The sequence below is a fragment of the Phoca vitulina genome, unplaced genomic scaffold (genome assembly GCF_004348235.1).
Source record: "Phoca vitulina isolate PV1807 unplaced genomic scaffold, GSC_HSeal_1.0 scaffold19, whole genome shotgun sequence".
NCBI classification, from domain to species: domain Eukaryota; kingdom Metazoa; phylum Chordata; class Mammalia; order Carnivora; family Phocidae; genus Phoca; species Phoca vitulina.
This window is the reverse complement of record NW_022589722.1, coordinates 31,252,655-31,267,710: the sequence shown is the minus strand read 5'-3', so window position 1 is coordinate 31,267,710 and position 15,056 is coordinate 31,252,655. Positions and strand designations below refer to the sequence as shown.

The following is a 15,056-nucleotide window of genomic DNA, read 5'->3' as shown; positions in this document are numbered from 1 at the left end:
TTTTTTTTTTTAGGGAGGGAGCGAGGTGTGGAGGGGGAGAAGGAGAGAGAGAGAATCTTAGGCAGACTCCCTGCCCAGGCTCATGACCCTGAGCTGAAATCAAGAGTCAGACGCTCAAACAACTGAGACACCCAGGTGCCTCTCAGGTATATGACATTTTGATAATAATGTCAGTGATATCAGTTGGCAAAATGTCTTCCAAAGTGGCTGCACCATTTTACATTCCTGTCATCAGTGAAGGAGAGTCCCTGTTGTTCCACATCTTCAGCCACACTTGGTCAGTCTTCTAAATTTTAATTTCAGTCATTCTAGTTGGTGTATAGTGATATCTCTCTACTTCTGACAGTGACATCTGCTGCTATCAATCTCCATTTCCCTAATGATAACGATGCTGAACATCTTTTCATGTGCTTACTTGCCATCTGATGCCCTTTGTTGAAGAGACTGTTCAAATCTTTTGCCCATTTTTGCTTTAATTCTTAATTGGGTTGTCTTCTTATTGAATTATAAGAACTCATGGGGCACCTGAGTGGCTCAGTCATTAAATGTCTGCCTTCGGCTCAGGTCATGATCCCAGGGTCCTGGGATCAAGCCCCGCATCGGGCTCCCTGCTCCGCGGGAAGCCTGCTTCTCCCTCTCCCACTCCCCCCTGCTTGTGTTCCCTCTCTTGCTGTGTCTCTCTCTGTCAAATAAATAAATAAAATCTTTAAAAAAAATTAAAAGAACTCTTTATATATTCCAGATGTTAAGTCCTTTGTCTGATGTATGTTTTGCAAATATTTTCTCCAAGTCTGTGGCATGCCTTTTCATTTTCTTGTGTTGTTTGATGATCAGAAGTTTATAATTTTGGTGAAATCCAACTTATTAAATTTATTATTAATTTACTATTAAATTTTTTTCATAGTTCATGCTTTTTGAATCATATATAAAAAATCTTTGCCAAACCCCAAATCACTAAGATTTCTTCTGTATTTTCTTTTTGGAGTTGTATAGTTTTCACTCTTACAATTGGATCTAAGACCCATTTCAAGTTCCTCTTCACTCTCCACCTCCTCCTCTTCTTTAATATGGTGTTTGATGAGAGTCAAGATTTGTTCTTTTGCATATTGCTATCCAATTGTTCCAGCACTATCTGTCGAAAAGATGATTTTTTTTCCCATTGAAATGACTTGGCACTTTGTTGAAAACCCATTGACCATATGTGTGAAGGTCTATTTTTGGACTTGCTATTCTTTGCATTATCTATTTGTCTATTTTCATATCAATACCACACTGTCTTGATTACTGTAGCTCTATAATAATTCTTGAAATCAGATAGTCTAAGTTTTCCGACCGTGTTCTCTTTCAAAGTTGTTTTAGCTGCTCTAGGTCCTTTACATGCCCATATAATTTTAGAACCACGTTGTCAAATCCTACAAAAAGGCATGCTAAGATTCGATTTTGATCACTTTGAATGTGTAGATCATTTTAGGAAGAATTGCCCTCTTAACAATACTGAGTCTTCTGATTCAGGAGCATGGTATAACTTGCCATTTATTTAGGTCTAGGTCTTTTAAAATTTCTCTCAGCAATGTTTTGTAGATTTCTTTGCACACATCCCATGCATTTTAGCCCTAAGCATTTCATAGTTTTCTGATGCTTGATTACTTTTTAAATGTTAAACTAACCTTGTATTCGTGGGGAGGGGAACCAAGTTTCAGCACGCTGAAGACGTCTTTTCATCTCAGTCTTCTGGCTGAGAAAATTATCTCTGTTTTTGGTTGAGAAATCTGAGAATTTGGTTGAGAAATGATCTCTGGCTTGTTATTCCTTTGAAAGTAATGTCTTTTTTGGTTGTTTTTAACCTCTACCTTCTTTTAAGATGATCTCTCTGTCTTTGTTTTTTAGCCGTTGCACTACAGTGTGTCTCAATAGGGATTTTATTTGTTTTGTCTTTAATTTTGCCTGTAGTTCTGTAGGATTCTTGAATTTGTGACTTGATGGCTTTCATCAGTGTTAGAGAGACTCCAGTCCCTATCACTGCAAATATTGCTTCTGCTCCATTCTCTCTTTCTTGTCCTCCTAGGATCCCAATTATACATACAACAGAATTCTCAATATATTTGTATTCTGTCCTTTTGTCTCTTTGTGCTTCGTTTTAGATATTATTTTCTGACCTATCTTTAATTCCACAATTCTCCCAACACTTGTGTCTAATCTGCTGTTATATTTATCTACAGGGGACATCATTTCAGTTTTTGTATCTTTTACTTTTATAATTTCTACTTGGGTATTTTTCAAATCAATGTCCTTTCTAAATATATAATTTCTAGTGTCTACCAAAATTCCCATCCTCGTTATTTATCTTCTTGAATAGGCTAAGCAGGCTATTTTAAAGTTTATATCTCATAAGCCTAATATTTAGCGTCTCGTGGGTCTGTTTCTATCATCTATCATCCCTGCAGTTCATGAGGTCTTCTCAGATGCTCGGTTGGTTTTGTTGTGTGCCGTTCTGTGCAGTCGTGCCTGACCATGACAAGGATCATATGGGCAGAAATTGTGCAAAGTGATTTCACCAATCACTGGTGAAAATTACCATGCCCTTTAAAAGTTTTTGGCAAAACATTAAAAACTCTCTTATTATCACTTATAAATGAACAGGGGAACAAAAAAATATATAGTAAAACTAATATGCATTTAGTACACTGTAATTTAAAACATTAGAAACACCGAAATCCCAGTGTTTCATTTCCTTGTAAAAAACTTACCACAAGTAGCGTCAACCATGCTTGCCTTCCTCTTATTGTATAACTCATGGTTTGGAGAGAGCATCTTTTCTGGGCTTTCGTACACTGTCAAACTCCTAAGTTTGGAGTGTCTTCCAACGTTTATTTCACGTTCAATGTCGTGCAGTATCTGGGAGACCTCCTCTAATGTGAAGTGTTCCGCTAGGATCACCTCGTCTGGGACCTCTCCATCCTTCCGTCACCACCGCGGTCCTCGCTTATGCGGTTAAGTCACTTTTACCACATGCCTCTGGCTGCCCATCCAGAGTCTCCGATTGGCAGCAACCGCACCGCCGGCTGTTTTTCCTGTAACTCCATGTATGTTCGATTCTCATCTCACTGCGGCGTTACCGCCTTTCATTTATTTGCTGTACCTTTTTCCCTGTTGCACCTGTCTGGTGCTAGAAAAACATTGCCAAGTGGGTCTGCGGCTGGGAGGCAAGGGGGCGGGCTGTGCGTGAACTGAATGACAGCCGTGCAGGGCCAATCACAGACCGACTTTGAAAGGCGAGCTGGGATTGGTCACTGATCCTTATATACATCTGTTATTTGTATAGTGATTTGCGGACTTCCCGCCCCGACTTAGTTCTGGTACCCGGTCGTGGACACCTGAGCTGTGTTGTGGGGATGCTGGTGGTATTTAACTGTGATCATTGGGATTCCTGCATATGGAACTGCACAGTGAGACCTGACTATATCTGAGAACTTGTTCCTAGAAACAGAGGCCTAGGATGATGCTCTGTTCCTGCAGCTGTCTGCCAGGATCCTGGCAATCTGGGACCACCTGCATCCAGCCTCCAGGACTGAGATTAATTAGAACTGGGCTCAGTTCGTGAGCAAGCTCATCGATTTCCAGGTCACCTGTTTTCCTAGAGGGCAGCTTTTTGGGTCCCAACCCAAAATTTGGGCTGTTTCCCAGGATCTTCCCTTCTTACAGGTTTTATATCCCAAGTTTTTACTCTCAGCCATAGAGATGTGCTATTTAGCTTTTTTATTGCTTCATCCATAAATTGGCCAACACACCAGGGACAAAATGACCTGAAGGTCAAGTGCCCATCCTCTCTAGACCTCAGCCTGACAATTGTTCACCACCTGGTGAGTTCTCCAATGCCATGGCAAACATTTAAAGATTTCATCCACCTTTTTGAGTTGGCTTTCAAACTACTAAGCCATTATCAAAAATGGAGCCCCCATCTCAACATTTTCAGACCACTTAATAGTTGTGAATATCAGCTCCGCAGTTTGAAATAGCTGTTTTTCTCTTTTTCATTTCCAGAGCTCCAGAGTATTTCTGTACCCTTAAATAAACTCCATAGACTGGCATATGACTACATTTCCTTAAGGTTTTCTTCATATTCAGGCAATCTTACTCACATAACATCTTTCTAATAAAATGCCAATAAAATTTTAGAACAGAAAAACTCATCTTTTAAACAAGCACGAGGGCATAGATTATTAAGTAGAGAGGGAGGCTTTGTTCATTCCACAGATATTTTTAGGAGCCTTCTATGCTGGGCCATGTTCTAGCCACTGAGGGTACGGGAGTGAAGAAGAAAGACAGATATCCCTGCCCCTGTGGGGATCTCCATGGGAGGATGGCCCCCCAGCAGCTGCAGCTCCCCATTCTAGGGAGGGGAGGTGGATGAGAAATCAAGGGAGCATGTCCTCTGTTGGATGGCAACAAGGCAGGCGGAAGGGGCTACAGTTACAAATATGGGGTCAGAGAAGACCGTCCCATATGGGGAAGAAGCACAATTAGGATGTCCTTCCTTCCTGTAAACAGGGACACAGAGCTGGGAGAGTCCCGTGGGACCAGCACCTCCCGATACTCCAGCACCCTCCACCGCTCACACGCTCTGGAGCTTTGCCCCTGGCCTCAGCCTGATGGAGGGAAAGTGCTGCTAGCAGTGGTGTTACACAGTTCTCCCCGCTGGTGTCTACGCGACCTCCCCTACCCTGACTGCCTCATGCACCAGCAACTCGGGGCCCAGCCTTTTATCTTTGATATTCTAGATGTCTTTCATCGACGGAGCCAGACACTAAGCAGGTCACTCACATTTGAGTATGAACAGGAGACACAGTGAATTCCACGAACACGGAGTCATGGTGTGGTGCCAAATAATGGTCCCTAAAGATTTCCATGCCCCAATCTTGGAGCCTAGGTGATCTTGCATGGCAGAGGGGGCTCTGCGGATGTGATTGAGGGTACTGCGATGGGTTGACTTGTGTCCCCCCTGCCAAAAGATATGTCCATGTCCTACCTCAGTACTTCAGAATGTGACCTTATTGGAAAAGGGGTCTGCGCAGCTGTAGTTATGATGAGGTCATATGGGAGTGGGGTGGGCCCTTAATCCAATACAAATGGTGTCCTTATAAGAAAAAAGGGGGGGGACATCTGGACACAGACACACACACACGGAGACCACCATGTGATGACAGAGGCAGACACTGGACTGATGTGTCTACAAGCCAGAGAATGCCAGGCTTGACAGCCATCGCCACAAGGTAAGCGAAGGAAGGAAGGGTTCCACCCAGAGTCTCCGGGGGGCACAGCCCTGCCCACACATTGATGTCAGACTTCTGGCCCCCAGAACTGCAGGGAAACACACGGCTGTTGATCATGCTGCTTTGTTACAGCAGCTCGAGGAGACGGACACAGGCCCAGACCCTGGCAGAGGAGATTAGCCTGGGTTACCCAGCTGGGCCTGGTGGAGTCTCCTGAGCCCTTACAAGCAGAGGGAACGCTCTCTGCCTACAGGGAGGCAGAAGGGGAGGTCTGAGAGATTCAGAGTGTGAGGATGACTCAACCCATGATGCTGACTTTGAACATGAAGGGGCCACGAGCGCGAAGGGTTGGGGGCTGCCTCTCGAAGCCAAGAACCACCTCCGGCTGACTGCCAGCGAGGGAACAGGGACCGTAGATGGCTTGTCCATCTGAACAGGTGAATTGTATGGTATGTAAAGTATACCTCAGTAAACCATACTTGAGAAAAAACCCCGACCTCAAACCCATCTCTGTCGCCTGATTTGTAGGGAGCCTAACAGAAAGAGGGAGGTCTGGTAAAATGGGTTCTGGAAGCCAGCCCAATACATCATCATGCCCGCGGAGGAAGGCAGCCAGGATGATCTCCCAGGCACTCCGGGGCCAGCCCCGCCCCCACCTGCTCTGGACAGCCCGGGCAGGCTGCAGCTGCCTCCGTCCCCACTGCCACAGCCACAGAGCCAGAGACCTCCTAGTCCGCGACGGCCTCGACATCACACATCATCTGTAATCCGAGGAAAGGGGCTGGCATTTGCCTATGGAATAATAGGCCTCAGTCACTGCTATCAAGCCAAATGGGGTCAAGCTAACGGCACAGAATCCAGCTCCTGTCCCACCAAGTTTGCCTTTTGGGGAGCAATTACCATGCTTATATGATTAAGACAGGCTCGCCGCTTGGAGGGCTTGTCTGCTTTTAACGCTGGAAGTGTCGGCGACAAAGAGAAGGCAGACCCCGTAACTAAGCGAACAGTGCTTCCTGCGTTTAGGTCATTAGATGCACGGTTAGATTTAATATTCACCTAAGATTTAAATTCTGCTGAACTAAGTGGGTCAAAAGGATTTCAACTGAGCACTTAATGCCTTCGAGATAATAATCAGAAGAACTAAAACGGGTTCTGAAATCTCTCGGATAATTTTTGTTCACTCTTGCCTCCTTCCTGACTTACTTCCTTCGAGTGAAAGGAAGTTCTGAATTTTATTTTATTTTATTTTTTTTATATTTATTTGCGAGAGAGAGAATGAGAGACAGAGAGAGCATGAGAGGGAGGAGGGTCAGAGGGAGAAGCAGACTCCCTGCCGAGCAGGGAGCCCGATGCGGGACTCGATCCTGGGACTCCAGGATCATGACCTGAGCCGAAGGCAGTCGCTTAACCAACTGAGCCACCCAGGCGCCCCTGAAAGGAAGTTCTGAATTTTAAAGACAAATATTTATTGAGCCACCCATTCAGATCACTGTTAAAACTCTGACATTACTTGCTTTGGGACCTGCGTCCCCTCTTTGCCTGGGAGCCCTACTCCTCATGCGAACCCAGTGCTTTGTGAGGGCAGGTAACCGTGCCCGTTGCCTTTCCACGGCTTCCCCCGCGCCTAGAGCACTGCTTGGCACAAGTAGGCACTCAGTAAATATTTGGTGAATAAATGCACGAGCTCAGAAGGAAACGATGGAGGCATTCGGCAAACTGCTGTGGTGCAGCCGGAATCTGTCGAATCAGAGAACTTTCCAACTGCCTGCGGGACAAAATCTTGCATCCGGTCTGGGGGAGGGTCCGGGAAGCCGTGATGGAGGAGGGGGCACTTGGCTGAGCCTTGAGGGACTCTCCACGGGAGGGTGGCCCCACAGCAGCTGCAGTTCATGACCCGGTCGCATGGCCCGAGGCTGAGCCGCTGGTGAGCAAGGCCACTCTGGCTCCGGGCTTCTGGGGTCCGCGCCTCACGGGGAGAGCAACCTTCATCAGGAAAAGCACCGGGGCGTCGTAAGAGCTTGCATCAGGGAGGTCCAGGTGGGGCAGGGAATTCAGAGAGGCTCCCCTAAGAGGGTAGCTTCAAGCCTGGGGCTGCAGGGTAGAGGCTCTGGGGGCGAGGTAGGGGCTGGGGTGGGGGTAATGGAGTGTCCCAGGCAGGAGGGAGGGAGCTGGGCACATGAGACAAACTGGTGGTGCAGGAAGAATGTCAGCTCCCGAGAGGAGAGCCGTGCCTTCCTGCTCACAGGGAAGCGGATGAAGAAGGCTGGATGAGTCAGTGTGAAGCCCGACGGTGAAAAGAAGCCAAGAAACATCTACAGAGTTCTCACTATCTGGCAGGTATGAGCACCCTTGGAAAGCACTGGTATCCGCCCCACGTGTCGACAGAAGACCGAGGTGCGGGCCAGAAGGGCCCATGTGAGGCCCAGAGCTGCGGGGCAGGACCCAAGCTGGTCCTGCGTCCAGAGCCCCAGCCCGAGGCCACGTCCTGGGCCGGGAGGGAGGGCTGGCCACTCTCAGCGGGAGTCTCCGGGCGGCTCAGGGTGAGGTCAGGAGGCCGGGGGACGTCGGGCCTGAGGTCACGCAAGCCGGCTGGACCTGGGGACAGCGGGAGAGGGGTGCCGAGGGCCCCGGACCGGAAAGTGGGTGTCTGCGTCCCTGGTCCCTTGGCAATGCGGCTGCGGCTGTGCACAGGTGACAGCCGAAGCGGTCTTCCGACGACAGGCAGAGGACGTGCCAACACCTCCGGCCAGGATGTCACTTTTCATCTCTGAAAAGCAATTCCTTCACCGAGCCCTAAGTTTGGATTCTTGCTCTTGTCCTTCAGAGCTCTCGTTCTCGGAGACCGTGCCAGTCCTGATGTCATAACTGGCCGGGCATCTTTCCCAAATACCTTCTAGAGGAGGATTCACGCGGCTCGGAAGGCCCACCTGCGAATGCACGGTCAGTGTGGGCCTCCGGGCTTCTGTCTTCCGTGGTCGGGCCGTGAATGAGCCACAGACGTGTCTGCCTTCCTGGCTATCGTTTTCCTTCCAGAATCTTGCTTCTTTATTGTCTTGTGCCCTGTGAGTACTAAAGATTAGCGGCTGTCCTTGAATGTGGTTAAATATTCACCTCCATCTAGCCTTCTGACCTCGACGCTAAAAGCCAACTTTGTTAGATTCATCTAAGTCAAGAGAACGGAGCAGAAGAAGGTCGATCATTTTCAGTCTCCGGGGTGAAATCAAAAGACCACCTTTTCCTCTTCTTATATTGACATCCTGCTATGTACTCTGTCCCCTGTCTTCCCACACGGAGCCCGGAGCTTTGAGAGAATGACTACTGCCCTTCACAGAAAGTGTCCTGCTGGAACCTTCCCACTGTCACCCCAGCCGGGAACTGTGACCTTCCTCTCTGGGGTGGTCTTTACAGGCTCTCCCCGACCCCTGCCCCTTCTCCACGCCCTGTCCCCGCGTCCAGAGCCTCCTTTCTCTGCACCTGATGCTCCGGACACCAGGGCACCAGCATTTCCACCGGCCCCACACACAAGCTCTTTAACCCCACGTATGCTGGTCTTCTCCTCTCAAGGAACACCAGCTTCAACCGCTTCTAAACACTCGATACCTTTTTCCTCATGCCTCTCATTGTTCAAAGCCTTCTCCTTGGGGTGTTGCTCCCCACGAAGCCTGGGCTGGCAGCATCCTTGCCCGGCTCACTTGTTCCTTAGCTCTCGGGACTCCTGGCTGAGTAGACCGGATTAGGTTTACCTTCCGGCTTTGACAACTGCAACAACAGAATGTCCTCCTTTCTGGAAAACTCTCTCCACATGTGGGTGCTTCTAAGGAGAGGAGGGAAGGAGGTGTTTTCCTGAGCCTTTGTGCACTTGGGACTGGGGAACCCTGCAGGCGTGGGAGGGAGGTCCCTGCCAGGACTGTGACAGTGACAGAGGCGGGGACGTCTTCCAAGTGGAGAAAGGGGGCAATCATCACGGGCCAGCAGAGTCTTCCCCCCGCAGATCCGGACATCCGAGGACAGCACGAGCCGTTCAAATGCTCCGGTTTCAACCAGATTTCACACTTCTCGGAACAATTTTCCTTTTAAACATCATTCGCGTTATTCCCACCTCCAATACGCAGAGAAAAAACCAGAAATGGAAAGTGAGGGCACAGCGAATGGATAAGACTCTGGCCCAGTTATCAAGCTGTCCCATAAAATGAGCCAAAAGGAGACTGTCGAATTTATCAGATGTCCTCATGATCCTAGAAAGGGGGAATGTGCCTTGCATGTTGGCAGCCTAGTCAACCTGTCCGATAATAAAAGCTGCTGGAGAGGCTATTAAAAATTCTTCTGGCCAAAACATATCCCATTTAGCACCCAGGTAATAGGAGAAACAGGCTTGCAGACAATCAAGATTTGATTGCAGATTCATCCTTTTACAAGCCATGTTGCTTAATTATAAATCTGCATTTAAGTAGTCATGTCGGGCTGACGACTAACTTCTATTTCAGAAAGGACATACCCACATGTCAACCTCTACATAACTGGGTCCCTTTTACTGGAGCTTGGCAATTTGTCACCTTAGTGTGGTTATCACATAACCGCAGACTCGTTCAGTTACAAATGGCTGTAAGAAAGCTTGGGGCCTCACTCACTCGTAAAAATGGAAAAAAAAAAAAAAAAGGAACTACAACATGCTGTTCACTTAACTGTATTATAATTTTGAATGATTCATACGAAGCTTCATAATCTTTGAGGCGATTCATCATTCTGCATTTGCTTTCCGAACTTTGACTATTCAAAGTGATGCTTTGCTAAAGGTTTACTTGTGTTCTCTAAGCTAAAAGTATAAAGCGAGGACATTGGACTAGAAACCCTCACTCCTCTTTATTTACAAATCTCTTAAAATAGAGCAAAGCCGGAGCAGTCAGGTGAGGGCAGCTTCCTGCAACATAGAGACACGTAGCCGGCACTTTCTCTAACTGCCCCCTGCGCCTATCTCACCCCCACACCTGGAGTGTCCGCTGGACCCCTGCCTTGCAGAGATAAGCGCTCCTGAACTCACACCGGGGTAAAGATACCCCTTTCCTGAGGAGCCAGTTGTTTGGAATCTGAATCCATGATCTTGCAGAAAGAAAGAGCATTCTATTTAATTAGATTCTCAAGCCAGCTCATAAAAAGTCCATCTGATACATAATATGCCCCAAACCTAGTGACGATCATGGTCGGAATCATTCTGACTACAACTACGGCCTTTATGATGTGGATGCCATGGGCACTGCACAGCGGGTCCCGCTGGATGCAGCAACTCCCCTGTCCCGTGGCGGAGAGCGCCGCCTGGCCATCCCAGGTGGGAGGGAAGCCGCAACACGCCAAGGGGGCGTGACGGGCAGGCCTGCTGTCTGCACTGCTAAGCCAGCTCCCACCCACACTGGCGGCAGGTAGAAAACAGAGGCCCACCAATCAATCCTTGCCAGATTGAATTCTGCTAATTGCTTTGTACAATGAGCATTTGCAAGGACCTACTCGGGATGTAAGACCGGCAGGGCAGACATGAATGGACATACACTGCTCTCAGCAAGTCAGACCCCCGGGGGGAAAGTCAGGCCAACGAGAAATCGGGATGCAGGGCAGCGCCTAGCCACAGCCCAGCAAAGCCCGGCCTAAGTCCGGGAGGCCTTCACCCTCCAAGGATGAGGGACAGCCTCCCCGGGCTCCAGTAGTGTGGAATAAGGGCCGACGCACAATAATACGAGCACCACAATGGGAGGGGCACATCCGCATTCAGAGAAAGCACGAAACACTCGTGACAGGTGCAGGTCTCTTGTTTATGTATTCAAAATCAGGGGACAAAATTTGTAGGTATGGGGGTGCTTGTTGCTTTCTGAGAGCCTTTGAAAATTCATAAAATGACCAGAGCAAAAATAACATAGGGATCAGCTGTGGCCCACTGAGAAGCCGAGGCCAGGGTGAGACTGCTTCCTTCTAAGACACCCCTTGGGCTATGCACACGTTTTCATATTGTACAAGGAGTCTTCACATACGCCGCCACTTTTGAGCTTCCCAAGCCCTCAGAGAAGTGAAACGGGATTTTCCGATGAGAAGAGAGCAGTAGAGCTGTCTAGAGAGGAAGACCCCGGGCCTGGCAGGCCGCAGCCAATGGACAAGAAACCAAGTCTTGAGCTTAATGACCCAATGCATTTCCACCGTAGCGAGCTGCTTCCAACGCAAATCGACATGGCCAAATGTTTTTTCTTACACTACGCGCTGACCTCAAAACAAAGGCAGCTCAACCACAAAAATAATTCTAACAGGGCTGACCCAGCAGGGACTAAATTCTTCACTTTTCGGAGTGCAGAAACTCTTCCAGACACCACACTATCACAACGATGAGATTCTATGTAATTTAATACTCCAGAGGCAAGGAACAAACACACCTCCCGATCACGGAAACTGTCAGACTAGGTCACGTCTGATTATCCGCAGAACCAGTCGGAAAATCACATGCATGTGCCCCTTTCCATTAGAAGCTCACGGCATGTCAGCGTTAGGAATCCTTGGAAGAAGAAACAAGGTCTTTCACATACAGTCCACTGGGGCTTCTAGGGCTTTTCCTCCTTGGTTCTTACTTTAAAATTATCTTCACACCAACTTGGAAATTAAAGTTCACTGCCTCATTCTCCCTACCCACATGACCTGGCCTTGGAGGTGAGCTTACTTGTTCCGTGTCCCTAATAAGGCTGAAGTGACAGATACAGCAAACGTCTACCCCGCACACAGAAACTATGCCTTTCTTTGGAATATCCATGGAACATGGGAAAGACTGACTGACTCAATATTAAGCCACCAAAACCAGAGATAAAGACAGGGGTCCTTAAATTCAAAACCAGCAGAAATCATACAGGTCACATCCTGTCTCAGAGCAGTGCAACAAAATTAGTACAAATGTTCAACAGGAACACCAGCCACTTGGAAGGTGAGACACTCATGCTATTTTCCTTTAAGAATACCTGCAGGGGGGCGCCTGGGTGGCTCAGTTGGTTAAGCAACTGCCTTCGGCTCAGGTCATGATACTGGAGTCCCGGGATCGAGTCCCGCATCCTGCTTCTCCCTCTGATCCTCCCCCCTCTCATGCTCTCTCTGTCTCATTCTCTCTCTCTCAAATAAATAAATAAAATCTTTAAAAAAAACAAACAAAAGGAATACGTGCAGGGATGTGGGAGAGGAAAAGGAGAAGAGAGAATTGGGGGTGTTTAAAATCTGTTTACACTAAGCCAAGAAACAGTTGATTTTTTTTTTAAAGATTACTTAAAGAATATTTGTCATACAAACACAGATGCTCATAGCACACAAGAAAAAGAGTGTTGGCTATCAATCATGAAACAGCAAGATGTTTTGGCAAAAACAGTTTCCCTCTCTATACTCTAATTCCACCTTTTAGGATGAGGAGGACAATCTCCAACTTTCTTTTTTGTTTTCTGGTACAAAAATCAGCTTCACAAGCAGATCCATAGTTGTCTTGCTCCATACTGAGCTCCTTAGCCTTTAGCAGCTACTCAGCAAATAGTTGCAAAATGAATAAATAATATATATATATATATAATACACATTTATATATGCATATATATGTGTGTATACACACACACACACACACACACCCATACACAAACACACATTAAGGGATTGGCTAAATGATGACTTTACCTAGACACAATGGAATATTACATAGACATTTACAACGAAGCAGAAACACATTTATTTCACATGGCAAGATTTTTCATTACCCAATAGTCAACGAAGCAGAAGCCGATTACAAAGTGACTTCTATGGAAGAAACACGCCTTTTCTCCGCTCTCTCTCATTCTCTCTCTTACACACACAATGCTTAAAAATCTGTTTGCAAGTCTGATAGGCATGAGCTAGTACAAACTATTTTGTGATTATGGGATGTCTCTCACTATATGTCTAAGATCTGAGAAAAGAGAGAAAACACATTTTCTCTACCGTCAGTTAATTTGCTTTTGTCTCAAAGTTGTCCAGAAGTGTCTCGTCCCCCCATCTGGCCCCTGGGTGACAGGGACCTCTCCCATCCAGCCACTTCTCCAGACTGTCCCTGTCCTGGGTAATGACAGTTCCAGACCTGACCTACTACACTGGCAAGCTATCTGCTTGATATTCAAATCAGCATGGAAACAGCAAGAACCTTCATTCATGCCACTCTGCACTTGTCACCTGCAACTTCAGTGTCTGTCAAAGAATGACATTTCTCACAGTTCAGCTGTCCAGATTTATACTCCACGGAACGGAGCCCCTATAAAGGGATGAATCTCTCAGTGAAACCGAGACAAGAACCCGCCACTTAGCAGTAGCCACATTCATCTGACTTTCAAAGCACTGAACATACACCTAACTTTGCACCACAAAGTAATAACTCACCCCAAATGGCTAGTTTGTAGGGCAACAGAAGTAAACACTTAAAAAATATTTCAGTCTGGAAAAAGGAGCGAAATCAAACCTTCTATTTACCTGTGCAACGTCTTACTTCCGAGCTGGTCTCACCACCAACGGTTCCTCGCGGAGGCAGGGCCCTTCCCTGCAGCCTTGGCAGGAGGAAGGTAAAGGAGGAAATGATTACGGTATGTCCTCTGGATTCTCCCCAACTCTCCACCACCTTGGAAGAGGAAAGTCACCGTGACCCTACTTCAGCAGGAATGGAAAACCCGGTGCCCCCCTGCCCTGCCGGGCCCCCCGCCCCGCTCCCGCCCAGCGCACCCTTTCCCAAGCGGTCCCGAGAGAGGAGGGGGCTCCCGGTTTGAGGAGGGGTAGCTGGGGTGGGGGTGGCCGCGCAGCCCCTAAGGGCCCAGAGCAACCGGCAAAATCCGACACATCACACAGCCGCGGACTTTTCTTAGAAAGACGTTTGACACTGACATTTGGGGCACGCCGTCCCTCCTTTAAACTTAAAAAGGCGAGGAAAACACTGGCACGCAACTGTCGGTCTGGGGTGGGCGTGAGGGCAGAACCCGGCTCCCGGAGCGCCGCCGGCACCGCCCTGTGCCCCCCGGGCCCGCGCAGCCAGGACGCGGGGAGACCCGGGCGCGGACGCCGCGCGCGGGACCCGCAGAGCCGGGCTGGGGAGAAGCGCGGCGCCGCTGCCCTGGGCTCGGCCGGGCGGCCCGCTGCGCTCGGGCGCAAAGTGCGGCGGTTTCTCAAAGCGGCTCCGCGGGCGAGTTTCTCCCGTCCGACCGCAGCCGCCGGGCGCGCAGCCCCGGGGGTCCGTCTGTCCGGGCCTCCGGCTCCCAGCCTCGGGGATCCCCAGTGGTCTCGGGAAACGCCCCCCCCGTCGGTGACGCCCCGAATCGCCCGGGCCGAGGGAAGGGCGCGCCCCAGGCCCCAGCCCGCTGGGCCTTCCCTCCGGGGGACAGCCTGTGGACCCAGCGTCTCCGAGGCCCCCGGCGCTCGGAAGGAGGCCGAGCAGGGGGCGACCCCCTGGGCCCGGGGATCCCCCGCACCAGACCCAGCGCGCTCGGCCCGCGCCCCCGGGTCCCGCGCATGCGCCGCCCGGCCCCTCCCCTGGCCGCCGCCGCTCCCGGTCCCGAGAAGTGGAGGCCCGGCTCCCGGACCCCCGCGAGCGCCCGCCCGCCCCTGGGCACCTGGGGCCGGTCCGCCGCCTGCGGGTCCGCCGGGCGAGCGCGCCGAGGGAGGCAGCGCCGGGCAGGGCGCTAGCTGCCGCCGCCTCCGCCCCCGCCGCCCGCTGCCCCCGCCGTGGGGCCGCCGCGTCCCCTGCCCATGCCCCGGCGCCGCCTCCCCGCG

The 15,056-nt window shown here is 49.5% G+C and overlaps 1 protein-coding gene across 2 annotated transcripts in view; it reads right to left on the bottom strand.

Moving 5' to 3' along the window:
* The window catches only part of PPARA (peroxisome proliferator activated receptor alpha), a 65,494-nt gene extending 50,520 nt beyond the window's left edge, over positions 1-14,974 (bottom strand). Inside the window, exons 1-2 of one of the 2 annotated variants that reach the window (XM_032416222.1) lie at positions 14,897-14,974; positions 13,770-13,843 (exon numbers count right to left, since the gene is read on the bottom strand). The gene's annotated coding sequence lies outside the window, so the exon portion shown is untranslated. Of the gene's footprint in view, positions 1-13,769; positions 13,915-14,896 lie in introns of both variants that reach the window. The other variant, XM_032416221.1, reaches the window with a different exon arrangement.
* Positions 14,975-15,056: the final 82 nt, after the last annotated feature.